The following is a 6344-nucleotide window of genomic DNA, read 5'->3' as shown; positions in this document are numbered from 1 at the left end:
CAAACTGAAGGAGGAAGTGACGTGAATTCGTGGAGGGTTTTCACAAGATGGCCTCCCTGAGCATTGGGATGCCATCTGCTATGCAATTATGTGGTATTACCTTGGATGACTACTTTCAGGTAATCTATTATTACCACTTCCCTATTTTGAATCACTTCAAGAATCTTGACCAAATGTCCTTCTTATTTTTGTTATTGCATTTGTTGGAAGATTCAATTTATAAGGCTAGGAGAAAACATGAGAAGGGTAAGACTTTCTACTTTATCCATCAAGGGCTTATGAATAATTTTTTATATCTATCACCTAGCCCAAAATCTGCCTCTTTTGGTTAACCCTCTAGCCTCTATCACCCCCAAAGTCTCCTTGGACCTAGGCCCTAGCCCTAGCCATAAGAAATTCAAGAAAACCTTTGATTTGGAAGTCAAAATGTACCCTGAGGTTAAAACCAGCCTCTTAGAGTTAGATTTAGATAATAGGAAGGGTACACAGAGCACTATTCCACCTCTGAGTCCTCCAACAATGATGTAAAACCTACAAGAAAGTAGAGATTGCCTTAGGACAACAAGCATGCCCCCAACCCTCTTATCCCTTCCCATATCTCTAACACCCTAGAGGCTACCGTAGCTAGAAGTTTGGGGGAGGATATCATTTCCCCTAAGAAAGAAACCAAAAATTATTCTGGGAAGAGAGGGAAGCATAACCACAATAAGGCCAAAATGGAAAAGTTGGAGCAGTTTATGAAGGACTTGGCTGATAATCAAACTGGTATCTACCCAAGATTTGAAGCTTTGGTGGAGTTTTCCACCAAGGCCATGCACTCAATGGCCACAACCATATACTTCTTCTAGGATAATAAGGAGGAGAAGGACGTAGGAAAAGCTACTGAGACCACTTGATCCATCTATGGGTTTCTAGCAAAGGACTAGCTAAAGACCATCCTAAACAAATTGGTTAAGGTGGAGGGGGAGGATGTGGACAAGGATGCTCTTGATGATAAGGAGGACGAGAAATGGAAGAAATATGGCAGCTAGCCCTAGTTCTAGTGTTTTTTTGTGTGTGATTTTATGCTCATTACTATGAACTTCGTACCCCATAGGTTTTAGTTTTTATGTTTATGTTGATTAATAGCACTATTTGTTTTAGGAGCTGCTAGTCTATTTTACAATCTATTATGGATTTTAGATTAGGGATTGATAGTACCATCAATTATGCTATGAATATATTGCATTTTTTAAAATTTAAAGATGAAATAGGGTAGATAACTATGAGGTTAACTTTGATTGATTCTTTGGCCTTTTTGTTACTTGGGGTCAGCCCGCTGTCTTTATTGGCTGCTATCTAATACTTCAAAAAGATGTTTAGTGATATGTAAAAGTAAGCTTTTTTAAAGGATAGTCACTATGTGTTAACTGATTCATAATCTTTGACCACCCATACACATCATCTAGTTTCACTCTATTTTTGAAACGTATAATCTAATTCACAATCAGCAAAACAATTCTGGTTGTAGAAAAGACCCATAAAATTGGTGAAGTTTCCAATTGAAAGGTTGGTGTTGAAATATTTGGTAGGAAAATTATTCAATTTTATATTGGAAAAACTATGATACAAAATATGAGGAAATCTCCTAATATAGGGAAAATATGAGGAAACTTTCTAATATAGGGAAAATATTTGAACTCATAGTGACAAATGCTGACAAGATGAAGTTATTATCTAATATCAAACATGTCTAATCAGGATAATATCAAATATTTCTAATCATCTTATATAAAGCCTCTTGTATCTCCTCAATATCTCAGAGTTGTTCCATGCATTCACATTGGAGATATACGAGATGACTATGCAGCCCACAAAATGGTATGGTTGTTTAGTAAATTTATTAATAATTTAAAACTTATAAAAAAATGGTATTGTGAGCTTAATTTAATATTAAATAATAATAATAATGTTTATCTAATGCTTCCTGGATATATATGTTAGAGAATATATATAAGTTTAAATTAGTTTAGTTGAAGACTTTTCTTTTATTTTCTAGTGTTGTGTACCTTTTTTTAAATCATCCTATATCTTTATCTATAAAATTAAGTGTATAATAAAATTCATTCATAAATTTTTTTAATTTTAAAAATAAATTAAAATTAAATCTGTTGAATAAAATGGACTTTTAAATCTTCCTAAAAATAAGGAAGAGAAAGTGAGTTAGAGGTGAATTCTTAATATTTTAATTGAAATCCTAAATGGCTATTTTGAAATTTTAGAACCCTCAGTATAAACCATAAAAATAATAATTTAAAATTCCTAAATCTCTACTCAAATTTCTACAATATTCAATTATAAACAATTCAAAAATGGCCAATTGAAACATCATCTAGTTTGAAACCTTAAATTATTAATTAAGAAATTTAAATCTTTAATTTTAAAATCTTAAAATATTCATTTGAAACCCTAGAAACTATCTTGAAACTCTAAAATCTTCCATTTAAACCATTTGTGATTATTTTAAACTCTCATGGAATAGAATTTACTTTCTCTCTTAACATTTGTAGGAAAAAAAAAAATTGTACAGTTCTTGATCATAGACTCAAAGATTTATTTAGAATACAAAGAGCTAATTTTCTATTTCAAAAAAGAATATAATTACATATAACTAAGTGGCTTGTTAAGTTGATAATAGATTTTATAGAAATGCCTTATTGTAGAATTTTCCATGCTTTATATATTAAATATTAATCTTCCAAAAAAAAAAAAGGGAATAGAAAGTAAGTTTAAGGTGAAAAATAATAATCATCTATAATTTAAATAGTAATCTTCCTAAAAAATAAGGAAGAGAAAGTGAGTTAAAGGTGAATTCTTAAAGTTTTAATTGAAATCCTAAATGACTACTTTGAAATTCTAAAATCCGCAATATAAATCATTAGAAAAAAATTAAATTCCTAAATCTTTACTCCAATTTCTACAACATTCAATTTTAAGCAATTATAAAATTTTGAATTGAATCATCATCTAATTTGAAACCTAAATTAATAATTTAAAAATTAAAAATTTTCAATTTTAAAATCTTAAAATATTCATTTGAAACTCAATAAACTATCTTGAAACTCTAAAATTTTTCATTTTAAACCATTTGCTATTATTTTGAACTCTTCATGGAGTATAATTTACTTTCTCTCTTAACATATATTTGAGAGAATAAGAACTTTAGATTCATGTTTTTAATTCTAAGATTGCAACCTGAAATAAACTTTAATGTATGGTGTTCAAGAGCAGATTAGAAGTTTAATCTTCTTTTTTAAAGACATGTTGTATCAAAAATGAAGCTGAGCCAATTTGATAAAATAGATACCTCTCACATACTCCTTAGATCTTAACCAAAGATTACTAAACCTTCATTGTAACTATTTTCAAATGCTGGATTATTAATTTGGCATAACTCTGGTCTTGACCACTAAAGACGAGTAGCCTCCGTAAAGTTACATCAATTTACAGTATCTGCATCCATGGTTTATGGGATTACAACTTGCAAATAAATAGAGAGGGATAGACAAACTAATTTATTCTGAAACAATTGGATATTTATGTAACTCATTGTGTAGCTGCTGCACATCTGAATGACAGATCCACAGAAATAAACTTTGACTAAATTTTCTTTCCCTCATGCCCAAATAGACCAATGTTTTATTTGAACCCAAAAGAACAAAAAAGAGCCAGGCGATTTTCAAAAGCTTGATCATTGTTCTCATATTTGGGCATCACACAACAAAAGAAGTTTCTATATCATAACGAGAAAATGAGATGTCACTTTGGATCTAACTAAAGTACAATGTTTGATCCACTACAAATAATTAAGCCGTTCAAACTGGGACAAATGGTAGGTGGAAAGATAAATGAAGAGTTTCGTTAATTCTATACAAGCTGACAAATGGAAAGTATAAATCAATGAAGACATTTCAAACTCTATACAGGCTAACACCGAAAAAAGGTATGAAAGGCCGCAATAACAACCTGCACTGCCTGGATCATATCAGAACTCACCGACATAGCCTCGTTTGTCAAAATTTAAAGCTCCTTTCCAAGCCTCAAAAAAATATATGAAAAGCCCGATTTTAGAAAGTCGGTGCCCCATTTATCCTGTTTAAATTTAACAATTAAAAACTATCTGCAATAAACTTCGGTAGTGCTGTAAACAAGCCTGTACAGCACCATTGTCCAATATTGATCTCATAAAATTATCACTTATTAACAATGAAAATATGGATAATAGCGATTCAAATGTCTTATCATGGATAATGGAATTCTCTGTGTTGAAAGAAGAAAATAATATTGTATTAAGTTCAATAATTACATCAGAGGGGAATCTACGGTAGAGGAACAGGAGTTGGAGTTGTAGGAGAGTAGACCAACGTCCCGTCTATGCGTCTCACCACTTCTTTATTTCTCTTCGCCCACCACTTTGGAGGGATTTGGAGGCTTTCAATCAAGAAATCAGAATGTTTATTAACTAGAGCTGGGTCCCTTCCTGATGACTTAAAGGGTACTTTGTTATTCCCTTGAAAACCATCAAGTCCATGCAAATAAACCTCCAAGTTGTGGAAATTCGTAGGGTTATGCGTTTGCTTCAGGAAAGGCGAGCTGCTGCTGTCTAAATAAATGTCAACTCCCACATGAACATATGCCCAGGGAAACCAGTGGAAAAGCCTTGTTAACCATCCCAGTTTTTCATTGACAAAAACCCCAGGAATTTTTGGAACAAGATCTCTGTGGTTTACCACACGCAGCACTTTGACGCCTATCTCCTCCATATGTTGCGCGAATGAGAGGTTCCCTACGCGAGGAGACGCGAAAGAAAACACTGTGACGGGAATTGAAGTCCAACCAAACTTATTCACCATGGTTTCCTTGATATCATATGCGCTCAGAGTTGCAAGCGCACCTCCCAAACTATGCCCAGTAAATGTTATGCTCAATTCTTCTTCTTCTTCTTTCTCTTTGTATTCCTTTACTAATCTGGTTATCTCACCGACTACTGTGTCCCTTGCACTCAGCTTGGATCTAACAGAATTCTCGTCGATAGACATATAACATCTGAGAAAACCCTTTTCTATCCTCACATCTGGATTTGAAATGGTCTGGATGTTGGAGCACGGTGTAGCCTCTGACGTCACAACAGGAACCAATATGTCTCTGAGATTTTGCATCCATTCAAAGGGAGTCTGTGTTCCTCTCCATGCAACAACTATATCACGTCTTCCTAGTCTCTTTATCTCATCTGGGTCAGTACAAACGGCAATGTAACCAATCCAGGCAACCCCCTCACTTGATTCCTCCCCAAAAATGGATTCCAGAAGACTCGTATTGGCGTAGATATATTTGGTAACTCTATATCCACGCCCACAATTTAGGAATTCCAGTCTCTGGGCGAGAGAGCTTTTGCTGCGCTTACAATTCCCATAATATGTGGAAGACGGCGTGTTGTCAAATGCATCATAGCATTGCTGTGCAAAATCACCATATCTGAGTATCTCTGCTTTGAGAAGTGGGTTAATGGGATTGAGCATACCATTCCAATTGTTCGCACCCTGAATATCCCGCCATATTTCACAAAGGTGCTTCATTTGCTTTGGTTTGTCTTCTCCATCTCCATCTCCATTTGTTATTTTGTTTGGATATATGGTATCACAGCCCATGAATAAGTAATTTTCAGCCTCCTTCCAGTTGGCAAAAGGTAATTGAGATACTTTCATTATGTCAATGCTTACACTTGTTAGAAAAACTTGCAGCTCTCCAGAAGAAAAGGAATGTTCTACTTCTGGTGTATAGTTAAATCTCTTCTCCCTGGCCTGGTTCAAGAATTTCCTTTGTTTTAGAAGCTTCAGCGTTGTGGATGAGACAATGGAAGAATGTTCTACTTTCTGTTTAGTACTCAGATCTCTAATCTCTGTTGGTATGCCTCATTCACAAATTTCATTCTTCTTAAAAATATTAGGGCAGTGGATATAAATAGAGAATGAAATGGGAGGGATCAATTTGATGACATTTAGTTTGACCAGGAAGCGTTCAAACCATTTTACTTGACTTTGTCCGCTCGTATTATTTTGGAAAGTAAAACTAAGAAATTAATGGAAGATAGGAAAGAACAACTCCCTCCGGAAGTTCTCAGGCCGATTACGTGTACGTGTTGCCTCCTTTGCGCAGCAAAATATTTGGAAGAGGTATAACTAAAGCTGATTAGTGGTCAAAAGTCAAAACAACCGTAGCTGGGTCGACACATCTGCAATTCTATCAATAGGTCGAAACGATGAAGACCGACAAAAGCGGTGAAGCTCTCGTCTTAAAAAAGTCAC

General features: G+C 34.2%; 1 pseudogene; it reads right to left on the bottom strand.

Moving 5' to 3' along the window:
• Positions 1 to 4088: 4088 nt before the first annotated feature.
• On the bottom strand, positions 4089 to 5944 carry LOC149537602 (phospholipase A1-Igamma1, chloroplastic pseudogene; annotated as a pseudogene).
• Between the last annotated feature and the right edge of the window lie 400 nt (positions 5945 to 6344).

Source organism: Cupressus sempervirens, chromosome 9 (genome assembly GCF_028749045.1).
Source record: "Cupressus sempervirens isolate cs-2001-9-10 chromosome 9, ASM2874904v1, whole genome shotgun sequence".
Taxonomy (NCBI): domain Eukaryota; kingdom Viridiplantae; phylum Streptophyta; class Pinopsida; order Cupressales; family Cupressaceae; genus Cupressus; species Cupressus sempervirens.
This window is presented reverse-complemented; position numbering and strand designations above follow the sequence as displayed.